This window comes from Alligator mississippiensis, chromosome 1 (assembly GCF_030867095.1).
Source record: "Alligator mississippiensis isolate rAllMis1 chromosome 1, rAllMis1, whole genome shotgun sequence".
In the NCBI taxonomy this organism is placed as follows: domain Eukaryota; kingdom Metazoa; phylum Chordata; order Crocodylia; family Alligatoridae; genus Alligator; species Alligator mississippiensis.
The window spans coordinates 54,642,314-54,657,302 of NC_081824.1; the positions used below are offsets into that span (position 1 = coordinate 54,642,314).

At 41.5% G+C, this 14,989-nt stretch overlaps 1 long non-coding RNA gene across 1 annotated transcript in view; it reads right to left on the bottom strand.

Moving 5' to 3' along the window:
- Window positions 1-619: 619 nt before the first annotated feature.
- Window positions 620-14,989, bottom strand: part of LOC132251407 (uncharacterized) — a 147,616-nt gene continuing 133,246 nt past the window's right edge. Inside the window, exon 3 of the long non-coding RNA XR_009463424.1 lies at window positions 620-767. This is a non-coding gene — a long non-coding RNA (uncharacterized LOC132251407). The remainder of the gene's footprint in view (window positions 768-14,989) is intronic.

The window sequence follows — 14,989 nt, forward strand, 5'->3', positions numbered from 1 at the left end:
ATTTATTCTTAATATTTACCATACATTATGAGTAATTCATTTCAAACCCTTAATTTTTGTTTAAATTACACCTATTTTCAGTATGGCCTTATTGGACATATAAAACTGACTGGATTCTGAGTGCATTCATATTGGTTCTTAAATTTTCCAAATGAGTAAATTATGATATTGAACAGTCACATACACATAGCTGATTTCAAACTGCCACACAATCTTCCAACACACATATGCACATTTGCTTTTCAAACTATGACTTTTTAACTCATTATAAAGAAGATCTAGGGGCAGAGTTATAATCACTCTGTTGTGGGGTGTGGGATACTTAAAGATAGCTCATGCATTATGTCCAATGATCTTTGGATATGAATATCATCATCAAATGTTAAATGCATACAGGTCTTTCATGTTTTACTGTTTGTCCAGCCTCCAATTTTGAAAAATGAAATCATTTTGAAGCTGCTTAAGAAATGTGTCAGTGTAACTGTGCTCTGCAAAGAACCATATTTCACCCTTCAGTTTGACATGCTCTACCATCTTTCTACTTTATGTGCATCTGATGCTTTTACCTACCTTGGGCTGAATCTCTTTTTAGAAGGTTATGGCAAATTCTTACCTTATTGTGATAGGCGTGAGCACACCATTGCTGATGGAGTGATTCACAGACACAGTTAGAATATTATGAGAATTGCCACAGCTGAATTGAACTGTTGGTCTTCCTTCCACAAGATATAGATGAAGAAACTGTTCTCCAAAGTTCTTTTCACTGGCTTTGGAGACACAAATCAGAATAATTATTTATTATTGTGAAAGTGGCAGATTTTTAGAAAAAAATAATCCACATTCTTGGAATAGAAAAAAATCAGCTAAAAATAATTTTGTATAATTCATAATGTGCACAACCATTATAAAACTATTATAGTGTAGAGCTATTAATGACAACATATGCCTTTTCTGCTGTTTGTGTTAGTATATATAATTCTATTTGGTAAACTGCGACAAAACAATTGTTTTTTATCAATAGTTGATGATAGGTCTATTAATATACTGACATACCTATATATATATATATATATATATATATATATATATATATATATATATATATATATATATACATACACCCCCCCATATGTATATATGTGCATGTGTGTGTATAAATTATTTTTATTACTGTGGCACTAGCTTATATACACAATCTTCTACGTCAGGGGTGTCCAACCTTTTTGAATGTGGGGCTGTATCATGAACTTGTTTTTACCCAGTGGGCCAGCAGGAGCAGGCGCTCATGCGGCCTGGGGGCGCAGGGGTCAAGCGGTGCCGTCTGACCCCTCTGTGTCCTCCCTGCCACCTGGGCGGCCTCAAGGATGATCCCACACCTGCACACCTGGGCTCAGCAGCCAGGGGGACATGTGGGGACACTACAGGGGGGTGCAGGTTGTGCAGGGACACTCCCCTGCTCTCTCTCCCCCAGGGCAACCTGAGCCCAAGGCCAAGTGGCAGGGGTCCCTGCGTCCCTGGGGCCCATGATTCACCACCCTCAGCGCGATGTCTGCGAGTGCGGGGGAATGCGGGGAGGCGGGAGCGGCCCCGACAGCCACAGCAGCAGCAGCAGCAGCATCTCCCACAGGCCCGGCCATGGCATCCCTCTGAGCTGGCATCCGCACCACCTGCGCCCGCCTGTCTGCTGCACCGCAACCTGCTCCAGCCCACGCGGCTGACAGGGACTGGCGCAGGGTGGGGCCATCGTGCAAATGAGGAAGGGAGGGGCAGGACTAGGAATGGAAACCCTGCAATGTGGGAGAGGGGAGGAGCTGGCATGCAAATGAGGAAGGGAGGGGTGGGGCGAGGAAGGGACACCGTGAAATGAGGGGGGAGAGGAGGAGCTGCACAGTGTCGGCAACGTCAAGCTGACGTGGTGCGTGTGGGAACCTTGTCCCTTCCCCAGCCCTTCAGCAGCCATTAGGAAGCTGCTGAGGGGCTGGAGGAGGGACAAGGGGTGGGAATGAAAGTAAACAGTGTTTACTTTCATTTCCCGTTACAGCACTGTGGGCCTCAGAAAATGGCTTGGCGGGCCGCATGGAGGCCCGTGGGCCATATGATGGACAAGCCTGCTCTACATTAAGGGAAGATAAATGTTATTCTATATCCAAGAGCATAAGTTAGACAACATGATTGAAGAGGAAGGGTGCAAATAAAATAGATACTTAAATATTCAGTTTTTCTTATTTTCTATCAAATTTTGCTTTATTTCATCACAGATTTTTTTTTTTCTCATATCCAATGAATGTCAAGGACAAGGATTATATACAATTCAGCCTGACCATGATCTGACAACATCTTCCTAGTCTTTCCTTGAAGGATATTTGCCTTATTAGGAAAAGCAAAAGTTGATGTGCTTTTCCTGATGTGCATCAGCAAAAGCTGATGTGTGGACCAGGCTTAAAATAAGTTAGATTTCACCCTCCTCCCCCCCGCCAACACACACACACGCAGAGATTTTTAACCTTTATTTGCTTTCACTAAGTACTATCGTGACAACTGATATTTTTCTCTTTAAGGAATGAGCTACACATGTTATGTCTAGTAATGCAAAAACTGCTAACTACAGTTTTTAGTCAATTTTACAGAGACATTCCATCTTCTGAATTTCAAAATTTTCTCAGTTTTGATTTACAGTATTCAACCATATTTGCCTTAGTAATCGGGGCAAAAAGTCCCTCGCTCCAACAACAATCTGTGAAAATGTTATTAATAAGTGTCACACTATTTAGCACAACTTTTCAGATGACACAAAACCAGGAAAGACTGCAAACACATTGGGGGAAAGGAAAGCAATTCATGAGAATCTCAATAGGTTGGAAAGCTGGTATGGAGCTAACAAGATAAAGTTCAATACTAACAATTGAAAGGTGTTACACAAATACAAAATGGGTGACAGCTGACTGGATGGCAGCACTATGGAGAAGCATCTGGGTGTTTTTGTAGATCACAGATGCAATATGAGTCTGCAGTGTGATGAAGCTGAACAAAAGGCAAATGCATTGATAGAAGCATTATATACAAGAAGCAGGAGGGGGCAGTGCCTCTCTACTCAGCACTGGTTAAATCTCATCGAAGTATTGTGTGCAGTTTTAGCCTCTACACTTTACAAAGGACATGGAGAAGTTAAAGAGGGTCCAGAACTAGCACTTGAAGGAAGCAAGAGGACACAATAGCATCAGCTGGAAGGTGGGTTCCATCTAAGGGATAGTTTTCATCATTCCCAGTTTGATGCCATCCATCCCTGAGGCTTTCATCCTCCTCCAGCTTGGGAGCTGCTACAGTAGAGGTGGGACTGCTCTACAATGTCTTTGAGAGCCTCATCTATAAATCTTTCTTCCTCGCTTTACTGCTCCAGTTCAGCCACCCTAGCCATGAGGCAATGTACTTGTTCTCTCACAGCCAGGAGCTCCTTGAACCAGGTGCACACATATAAAACTTGCCCCCAGGGCTGGTAATCATACATGCTGCGCTTTGTACAATAAACTGAGTAGCTTGTGTTCTACACTCCAGAAAACATCAACCAGTCTCTCTTGGTTGTGAATTCATCTGGTTTATGTTGTTATATGTGTGAAAAATAATAACTTGTGTGTAAGCCACTTATTCTTTACACTTACCTTTTGTTAATTTTTCTCCTTCACTTGTGAAATAAAACACTCCTCTTTAATTCTGTGTGCTGCACATCTTGGAAGGCAAGATTCTTTGGGTAGATGTGATATATTTTCTTAGACCAACTGAGTAGCTGGGAAAAAGTTCTTAGCAAGCTTTCGGGTGCAGTCACTCTTCATCAGGCATAGGGAGTCTCTGCTGGTCTGAGACTCCCACTATTGAAACTTCCTTCCAGTGCTATTATTTCAGAGTGTGCTCCCCTAGCCTTCCCCCACCAAAGCCTGATCCACAAGGCAGTGGGGGCTGGGGTTTTCAGGTGCCCCATACTCACCCTTACCTGGGGTTTTCCACTAGTGGCACTTTCTAGGGGTTACTCCACCACAAGGAGCCCCACTACTATGACCACAATCTTCAGTAGGGTGCAGTTTTTGGTCATAACCAGGACCCACCTCTAGGCTATCCTGCTTTAGCAATCCTGATGTCAAGCACCTCATCTGGGTCCTGGGCTTCCGGCCCCATCTCTTGCCCCTTTCAGGGTACAAACTCTGGGCTCCCTGGCCCTGGTCCAGTGTCTCATCTCTGGGTCCCCTGGCCCCAGCTCTCTCAGTTCCTGGTCTCTCTGGGCTCCCTGGACCCCTCAATAGGTCCCACACACTTGGCACCTCTCTAAGTCCTGGGCTCCTCAATAGGTCTGAAACACTTCGCCTCTCTCTAGGCCCCAGACCCCTCACCCGCCAGTCTCACTCTCAGCCCTTCCCTGGGCTCTGATCTTACACTCAGCCCTTCCTTCTGGGGTCACTTCTCACTCATTAGGTCCCCAGAAACTTCCTCCACCTCTTTAGTTGCTTCCCAAACCTCTTCTGCTTCATATGTCCTCTGCATGCTGCCATTCCAGAGCCACTGCCATCCTGCTCCCCAGATGTTCACCCAGCAGTCTCCAAAATGTTACTGCTGGCTTCTGTCAGGGTTCGGGCTTCTATCTTGGCTAAGCCCAGCCCTTCTTCTGGGTCAGATGACTCTCCCCAATAAGTCCTAGCCCCACCTGTAGGCTTCTACACCGGCTGCGTCTCCTCTTAAAGTGGCAGGAACCCAATGCAGCCTGCCACATCCACACCTTGAATGCCATGCTCAGTCCTAGTCCCCACACTTCAAAAAGAATATAGAAGAACCAGAGAAGCAACAGGGAAGGGCAACAGGGATGATTAGAGGTATGAAGGGGCTTCCATATGAAGAGATACTTAAGAGGCGAGGCCTCTTCAATGTAGAAGAGATGCTTGAGGGGAGACATGATATGGGTTTACAAAATACTAAATTTTGGTGGTCATCAGGGGTGACCACCAGTATCTGGGGGAACGTTTGTTCACCAGAGCGCCCCAAGGGATGACGAGGTCAAATGGTCACAAACTACTTCAAGATCATTTCAGGCTGGACATAAGGACGAATTTCTTTACTGTCCAAGCCCCCAAGGTCTGGAACAGCCTGCCACCGGAGGTGGTTCAAGCACCTTCATTGAACACCTTCAAGATGAAACTGGATGCTTATCTTGCTGGGATCCTATGACCCCAGCTGACTTTCTGCCCTTCGGGCAGGGGGCTGGACTCAATGATCTTCCGAGGTCCCTTCCAGCCCTAATGTCTATGAAATCTATGAAATAGTGAAGAAAAAGTAAATAGGGATATATTCTTGACTAACTGTCACAATACAAGAACTAGGAGTCACAAATGAAACTAGTAGGTAGTAAGTTTAAAACTAACAACATGTGTTTACACATGCAATTAACTTGAGATAAACTCTGGAGCACTTTAAACTGGAGTAAACTACTCCCAGACACAGCATCTACAAGTGTACCTGGGACAGCAGCAATTTGAGCTGGAGTGGAATGGTTTACACCAGGGGCACTTCTGCCCTGCTCTGCCCAAGCTGCCTGGGGCACAAGGTTGCTGAAAGTGTGGAGTCCTGTGGCTAGGCAGCAAGCAGGAGTCTGGTCTCCTGCTGCCTAGGCTTACTGGGTCAAATTATATCTGCAGCAGTGTCTAGATGTGCATTTAATCACAGTTAATTACTCCACCTTAAGATAGTACTGTTTCCAACAGATACAGTTGCATGTGTAGACAGCATGTGTAGACAGCAACGACGAACTACAACTAACTCTGCAACTAACTCTACAACGAATTAGACTACTCTGCAGTACAGTACATATGTAGATGTGGCTAGGGTGGAATTAAAGATGTTAATTGCATTGCCACCAGGCATTTTGGAAGCTGACAGTTTAGCCAGATTTTAAAAGGGATTGGACAAATTCTTGGAGAAAAGGGGCATCGGTAGCTATTTAGCCTGGGAATAAGGGACACAGCCTGTAAATTAGAATTTACTATACCTTAAAAGTATGAAGATGTAAGTGAGAGAGAAACAGTGGAAAAATAACCTTGATCATAGTCAGTTTACTTTCTCTTTCAGCATCTATACTCTGCCACTGTATGACACAGTGTACTGAGCAAGGTGGACCTATGGTCTGACTCAGTAAATGGCAGTTCTTTTGAGTGTCAATCTTGGGGAAACCCCATAGTTCTGTTATATTTAAATTAGGTAGGACTAGCAGTTGCCCTTGCCATGTCTGTTTCTACTTGAGAATGTCTCTGCCCCAGAAAAAGTGCAGGAAGGGATTCCCTATACCCAGAAACATCTTTCTGCAAGTCTAAGTCTTTTTCATGACAATGCAATGCATTCTGACACATCATACAGAAGATCATTATTTTATTTTCTAATTTTTTTCCTTGTACAGGGGTGTAAACTGAGGAAGGAGAGAGTGTTTTTTGTTTTTTTTTGTGTGTGTGGAATGTAGCTTATATTGATGACTGAGAAGGAAAATAGCTGAGGTAGCCTCTTGTCAAAGAATGTGGCAGCCCATTATTACCTATGGGAAATCTAACTTGTTTTTCCTTCTGACCAGCTTTCATGAATCCAATTCCCCTTAACCCACAAGACATATATACTCCTCCATTTAAAATCAGCCCTCTTATAAAAGCGGTCTCCTCCCCTCTTATTTCCTGTTGCCTTCTAAGTCTCAGTTATCGCTGGAGGGCCTCCCTTGGGTAGAAGCTGTAGGCCAGGCCAATTTAAATCTATCTCAAGGGCAGTCTGTTAACCCCTCTCTGTGTAAGCCCATCTATGGCCCATCACAAATCCTTTTAACTTAGTGACATGCCTAGATGCTTTGCTAAACCTTGTGTTCTGTGGTATCTGGATATTTGATTAAACCAGAAAGCTGGCCTAAGTTGTTTGAATCTTATGCCTTTGGCTTTTATGTTCTCTGTTGCTAAACTTCTTTGATGGTTAAAGCTAAGGATGGTTAAAGCTAAGTTGCTAAACTTCTTTGATGGTTAAAGCTAAGGAAATGTAGCCTTAACATTTTTGAAAATGTTAAGGCTACATTTAACACATTTTGTTTGATGTATCTTTCTGTTTGACATGACTGTTGTTAAGGTTTCATGAAACACCCTATATGTAAAACTGTCATTATTTAATGTACTTTGCAATTAGGACTGGGCAAGTAACCTTTTTCAATAAATTTTGGGATAAGTTTATAATAAATTAATTTATATATTCATTTGATCATTTATTCATCTTACAGAGCTGAGAGAATAACTGACAAAAATATTTATCAAACAATGTTATTTTTAAATATTGTGCTTTTGTCAAAGACAATATTCAATTAATCAATTACTTGGCTAATATCAAATGAAATGTTAAAAAAATCATAATGAATCTATAACATGAATGACAGGTAAGTCATGAATGGAGGCATCTTTTAATGGGTGCAAAAACAATATAACTTGTGGGGTATTTTTCCTTAACAATCTTTTTTAATGATTTCTGCATTGTGGTTAAAACATCCAGGTTAATTTTGACATCTTGATGCAACTTACTCATTATCCACATTGTGAAATCACTTGGAGGGGAAATAATAATAAAAAAAAAAATTACTGTACTTTTAAAACAAAACATTTCTTGAGTCCTAGCCTTTTTTTATTAGGATGGAGATAACTACAGATTTTCACACTTATTTTGATGCACCAACTTATGTCATATTTAAATGTAATATTGTTCACACAACCTGAAATATAAGCATTAGGTTCTATACATGGAGAACTGGTATTTTTAATCCATTGGTTGGCACCATTTGTAAACTTTTTAAACAAATATTTAAAAAGCATTAGAGAAGGGTCTCATTAAGTAGCTGTAAGAATGTACTTATGTCTTTGTATTAATACAGAAGATGGCTGGTAATCTAAAAGAAGTGATGTGCAAACCAATCTTTCTTGAAATACTTTCTTTTTCCTTTAGGCTATGTTGTAATTTTCTATGAATTATGTATATCCTATCCCTCTTTCTTTCTACCCATGTTTTTAATGGCCAATCTATTCTTTTGGCAGCCCCTATAAACAACAATCAATTAGTTTTCAGGACTTGTTACTCCCAACTAGTGGATCAACAAAATCCGTATTAATAAAGGCTTTAAATAGAAAAGCACTTTCTAACAATTTGGTGCCATTAAGTAAAGTGACACAGTTCAGTTAATTGTCTTCATAATCTGCCCACTAGTCAATAATCTTAGCCTTTCAGCAATAAAAGTTTTGCTGAAAATAGCTTTTTTCATGTCTGCAAGTGACACATTGTTAAGATAATTTTCTTGAGTGTGTTGCTGTTATTTTTTATATTTATAGTCTGAATTTCAAAGGGTTATCACAACCAGCGACTCCTTTTTAATGGTCTTTGCTCCTATTGAAGTTATAAAGAGAAATAAGTGATTGTTTAAGTGGCCTAAATCACCTGGTTCATCTCAAATGACTGCAATATTGGGTGAAGATGTGTGCAAGGCTGAATCCTTTAATGTTTTCCCTTAAGATTCTGACCCAGAAATCCTTTTTACACATTCTTTCTGATCCCAGTCCATTTGTACATCAAAACCATCTCATTTGAGATTTCCCAGTGCAGTTAAATGTTTCACTAATAATCTGGCACAGAAGCAGAGTTGCAGCATCAGTCTGTAGGTCTGTAAAAGGAATGATCTAGCCGAAGTGGGTTCCACATACGTTGCAATTATTCTTTGCTAATAAAAACACATATAAACCAACTATATCATTATGGTTTCTTCCATTTAGTACAACTCTCCCCTACTATATAACACAAGTGCAAAACTCAGTGGAACCTTTACTATGGAGTCACTACTAATGCCACTGAAATGACAGAAATTGGAAACATTGCAAATTTAAATCCTTTATACAACTCAACATCCAGTGAGTCCCCTATGAGGTGTTTATTCTAGCTGAGATCTTTAAAATCTAATTAAAACTCTATTTTTCCTCCCCACTACATTACCAGTTCCATTTTTTCTTTCCTAATTCTTCCTTCATCTGGCCTTTCCACACTTGGTCACTTGCTCTACCTTAACTAACTGATGGGAGTCAGAACTCAAGAGATCCTTCTGCTGGCAGTCCAGTTCTGCACAGATGTTTGATAGTAGTGCAGCATCAAAGAAGTAGTGCAAGCTAGGCACTGTACTGTGAGTAAACAGGGAACAGTTGATGCCAGCAGCTTCTCTTTTTGGAAATCATTAGAGGGAAGGGAGAAGACAGGGGGAACAACAGCCAAAAAGAGACAGGATGAAGGTAAAATGTGTAGAGCATAATAGCTTATACTACCCTGCACATGCAGGGTAGCATGTTTCATAGAATCATAGAAAATTAGAGTCAGTAGGAACCTCGGGAGATCATCTAGTTTAATGCCCTGCTCAAAGCAGGACCATCCCCAACTAGATCATCCCAGCTAAGGCTTTGTCTATCTGGGTCTCATAAACTTCCAAGGATTGAGATTCCACAACCTCTGTGGGTAACTTGTTCTCATGCTTTACTACTCTCCCAGTGAAAAAGCTTTTCTTAATCTCTAACCTGAACTTCTCGTGCTGCATCCTTTTTGGAACCACACCAGGTAGTTATTACATCCCCCCTCAGTCTTCTCTTCTGCAGATTAAATAAGCTCAGTTACCTCAGCCTCTCCTCATAAATCATGTGCCCCAGACCCCAAACCATTTTCGGTGCCCTCCACTGGACTTCCTCCAATTCTTCCACATCCTTTCTGTAGTGGGGAGCACCAAACTGGACACAATACTCCACATGCAGCCTCGTCAATGCTGAATAGAGGGGAATAAACATTTCCCTCAATCTGCTGGCAATGTTCCTACTGATGTGCTTGTATTTGTAAGTTACAGAATTTTGGATGCTAAATTTCAAATCAAACCCTACTCACAGGTCATACCCATGAATGAAACTGGGAAGACCTACTTTGATTAAAAATGTACAAATATATAATCCATCCCAAAGGAGGTGCAGCCTGATGAAAAAAGAAAGAACTGAAAGGCAGAAAAAACAGAAGAAATGAAAGAGGAGGAGATGGCCCAGAGGAGGTTTGCTGAATGAAGAATAGGTAACGTGAAAGTGTGACAAAAAGATTTATGGTGCGCAAAACTAGATCATTGATCATTTGTCATGGAATAGAGCAAAGAAATGCTGGCCCAATAAAGTTAATGGGAGTTTTACACCCTGCATGTATTCTCATTGTTCAAGTCTTTATGACACTTTTGTAAGTCTGTTCCACAACAATCAAAATTGCACAAGTCAATTCATCCACCCATGCAATTGCATGCTGATGCCTTCTTTTCTTTAAAGTATTCTTTCAAAGAAACAATGGCACAGGGAAGGTAGGTGTTTGGTTAATAATTAAAACCATAAATCTTGAAATTACTCCAGTATGAAGGTGTGTTCTGGAAGTATCTTTCCATAGTCAATGAAGTAATCTTTCTGAGCTCAATACTGACAGTAAGCATAAATATATTTTATCCCTGGTTTATGACTTCTAGTTAGACACTTACAAGAAGCTTAGCAGGAGTTTTTACTCTACATCTTCAGGACAAGTGGTCCAAGAGATATATTCAAGAGAGGCAAGATAGAGCTTTTGCCTGATGTAGTCGTAAAGGTTTAGAGTTGACCTTCACAAAATTCTCATATGAAGAAGTAGTTGGTAAGTCCAACTGCTGCATTTACTCTACTGTGGAAATATAACAAACCAGTGCCAAGTGCTCTAAGAGCCCCACCACAGTCCACTGAACTCAGTACCAGTCTTCTACTTGATTTCAATTTGCTAAGTGCATCATCAGGCCCTATCTTTGTATACATAAACTAAGTTCCATAAACTGAAACGTAGCTAGAGATATGAGGTGTTGGACTTTAAAGTATCTATAATACAGCAAAGTAAAGGTTAAATATTATTTTTATTCTTTCATGGTACTCTCAGACAGACTTAAATGTTTCAGGCTCCTAGTTGGTCATATAAAACCTACATAAACTATGCAAAATATCCAGTAAGACCCCTTTCTTCCTCCTGGGCACATCAATGTGCAGTCTGTTAAAGGCTCCTCAGAATATTGGAGTTTGGTGCACTTATAGAGCTTTGAATACTAAGATTTGCAATCTGTCCTTTTGACATCTTCATTCCTTCACCACATTCTGTGAAGCTACTCTTGATGTAGGATTTAGCCCTAACTAAATCGTAAACTCACTGCAAATTTGAAATCAGGAAGAACTGAATATGGCCTTGTCACCTGTTTGGGAAAGATGAAGAGAACAGTAAGTTGCTTTAACAGACACAATCCAAAGGCACAAAATTTAGGAACCTTTATTCCAACCAAATGAATGTTCATAGGCAACACTATCAAAGAATGATGGTTCCACACAAGTAACATCCCCATTCTTGCCAGTCCTTACTTTTAATTCTTATTTCCTGAAGCATTAGAAGGACATCCTGTGGTGTAGTATGACTGGTCCCCTGTACTGAAATATTAGCTTTGCAGATGTTATCTCTTTATATTTTATCTATTTGATCAGACTATGTTTTCAGCTTTGTTAACAGGGTTTATGCTCAGGGAAGAATAATAATACAGTGGTTGAGGTGCTGCCTTGGAAATCTGCCTTCTGGAAGGGGAAATTGGCCCAAGACACACTTGTTCATGGCATCAGGTTCTCCATCAAGACTCACCTCATTAGTTGACTTACAGACCTCACTGTGGGCATTAATGAGTGCCCTATGACCCTTCATCTTAAGCTCAGCAACAGTCAATATGTCACCATCATCGGCATGCATGCCTAAATGTTTGATACTGACAATGATGTCAAAGAACAGTTCTACTCCAGCCTTGACCACATTCTGAATATCACTGACAAGGAGGACAAGATCATTCTCCTTGATGACTTCAGTGCCAGAGTTGGATGTGACCTGGAACTTTGGAGCAGCACCATTGAGAAGGAAAGCCAGCTCCACTGCCATTCTTCTCCTGAGCAAATAAATGGAGAATGGATTTGTCATCACCGTCTTCAGTCAGAGTGACAAATACGAGAACATACGGAGACACCCTCACTCTGAGCACTGGCACTTCATTGATTATGTTATTGTTAGAGCCCATGATTAAATGTATGTTGGTATCATATGAGATATGTGAGGAACAGATGACTGCTGGAAAGATCACTGTCCTGTCAAATCCATTATGAATATCCTGCTTGCTCTGAAACACCAAAAACAGCCAAAAGCAAATCAAAAGGCTGTCAACACTCTTCAAGACCCAAATATCTGCAAGACTATCCAATGCTGTATCCATGGAAAGCTCTCTGCCCCATCCATAAATTAAGGCAACATTTAGGAATTCTGGAAAGTTTTTAAAACCATGCATATGGCCTGTTCTGGATCCATTGGCACAGTCAACCACAAGTGAACACCAAGACTGGTTTGATGAGAGTGATGCCAAGATCCAAGCCCTCCCTGAGCTGAAGAGAAAGGTTCATTCTGTTTGGCAAGATGACACCTCATCTCAGCAGAAGGAGACATATCAGCTGCTCAAAGATGAAGCTCAAAACAGGATCTAGGAAATCAAAAATCAGTGGTAGCAAGATAAAACTGAAGAGATCCAGCCGTATACTGATAAACATGACATGTATAGCTTGTTCCAGGCAATGAATGACATCTATGGCCCAAATTCCCACAGTCCTACTTTCCTGCAGTTGTAGGAGAGCTCAGTGCTCCTCAAAGATAATGAATCTATCCAAGCTAGATGGAAAAAAGCACTTTGAGGCTCACCTGAACCATGAATTGACTGTGACCATCGAGTCCACCTCCCAGCACACTGGAAGGGGATCCCTCACCAACCCTTCTATCCTAGAAGAAGTCTGGCATGCCATCCAGAAAACCAAGAACAAGTCTACTGAACCATATGGCATATCTACTGAAATCTACAGGGCTGGTGGTGATGAAGTGGTACTGAGACTGCACACATTTATTCTATGAATTTGGAACAACAAATCCCTGGGAACCTGAGGAATACCAACATCAGGACTATCTTCAAGAAAGGCGATAAGTCCGAGTGTGGGAACTATCAAGGTATTGCCATTCTTTCCGCAGCAGGGAAAATCCTTGCCCACATGCTCCTGAACCACCTTCTAACTCGTGATGTGGAAGTCCTGCCAGAATCTCAGTGTGGTTTGAAAGCATCCTGTGGGGCAACTGGCGTGATCACTGTTGCTCACCAGGTCAAAGAAAAGTATCAGGAACAAAATCAGCACCTCTATATATGACGTTCATTGACCTGACTATGGCCTTTGATTCCATCAGTTGCAAAGTCTCGTGTAAAGGACTGGCCATAGTTGGATGTTCTGAAAAGTGCATCAAGGTCCTGAGCCTTCTTCACAACCAGTTGACTGTGACCATTCTATGTAGCAGATCAGAGATAGATGCTTTTGTTATCTGAACTGTGGTCAAGCAAGGATGGCTGCTTGTAGATGTGAAGAAATGGCACTTTAAACTTGGTGCTTTCACACGCTGAGCCTAACACATACCCAGAAGAGGCAGCAAATTAGTACAATCCAGCTCTGCAACATCTGTAGAGATTGGGTGCTTTAGTGGGGCTTTTTGACACTTTTATCTAATAGCTACTCCAGTAAAATGCATTATTTTCCCCATATCTACAAGTAGCCGATTTGTCATCACCCCAAATCTGTTCTCCATTTTTTTTACAGTCATTTTGGTTCTCATTAAGGATGACCTTCCTTTGGCATTGACATAAATACCAAATGGATGTAAAGCTCTTCAGTTTGGGATGTTTTCATTCAAAAACCAAAGTACTCAAAACATCCATCCCTGATCTTCAATGTGCCAATGACTATGCTATCCTTGCACACACTGAAGAAAACCTCCAGAATATGCTGAATCTTTTTTGAGAAGCCTACCAGATGTGGGGCCTTCCTCTCAGCATCAAGAAGACTAAGGTGCTTTATCAGCTTGCACTGGACCATGAATGTGATTGCCACCCCTCTCCCTCACCTTCCCACCCCCCAAAAAATTACCATTGAGGGAAAGAGTGTAGTTGAGCACTTGCTTTACGTCAGTAGCCACCTCTCTCAGACAGCGGACATTGATGACAAAATCCAGCACAGGATCCAGTGCACAAGTGTCTCCTTTGGGAAACTGCTTGATGTGTCTTAATTTATTACAATCTCTAGAAAGACACCAAGATCCACATGTACAATGCAGTCATCATCCTCACTCTTATTTACAGATATGAAATGTGAAAGACCTACCATCATCATCTCAAGAGTCTGGAGAAGTATCACCAATGGTGCCTCCAGAAAAATCCTCCATATCAAATAGGAAGATCACCACACAAATGCTAGCATCCTTGCTGAAGCTATTGTTATCAGCATTGAGTTGGTGTTCCTCACATGCCAAAGTCACTGGATGAGACATTATGTACATATGCCTGACTCTCAACTCCCAAAACAAGTGCTCTACTCCCAGCTTAGTAACAGCCTGAGATCTCACAGTGGCCAGAAGAAATGCTACATGGACACATTGAAGGCATACCTCAACCAAAATGAATGCCAAATTCAAGAGCTGGGAGGAGCTGGCTGCTGGCTGACTCCAATGGCACAGCAACCTCAATCATGTGATAGCCCTTTTCAGGGTAAAGTATCTTGCCCTTGAAGCAGAGAAGACAGAGAGGAGAAAATAATAAGAGAGAAATCTGAGCCTTTGGCCAAGTCTGTACTGTGGAAAGATTTGCAACTTCTTTGGATGATCTGTCGCTCAAAGATTTGGCCCTTAAGTTGCCTTAAGACCCTTCAATGAGCTATGGTAGAGATCATCTGCAAATTGAGGGATTGCCAGTGACAGTTGAGGTGATGCCTTGGGAGTCACGTGGAATGTCAAAAACAACTTCATTGACAAATTTCCAGCTCTGGAG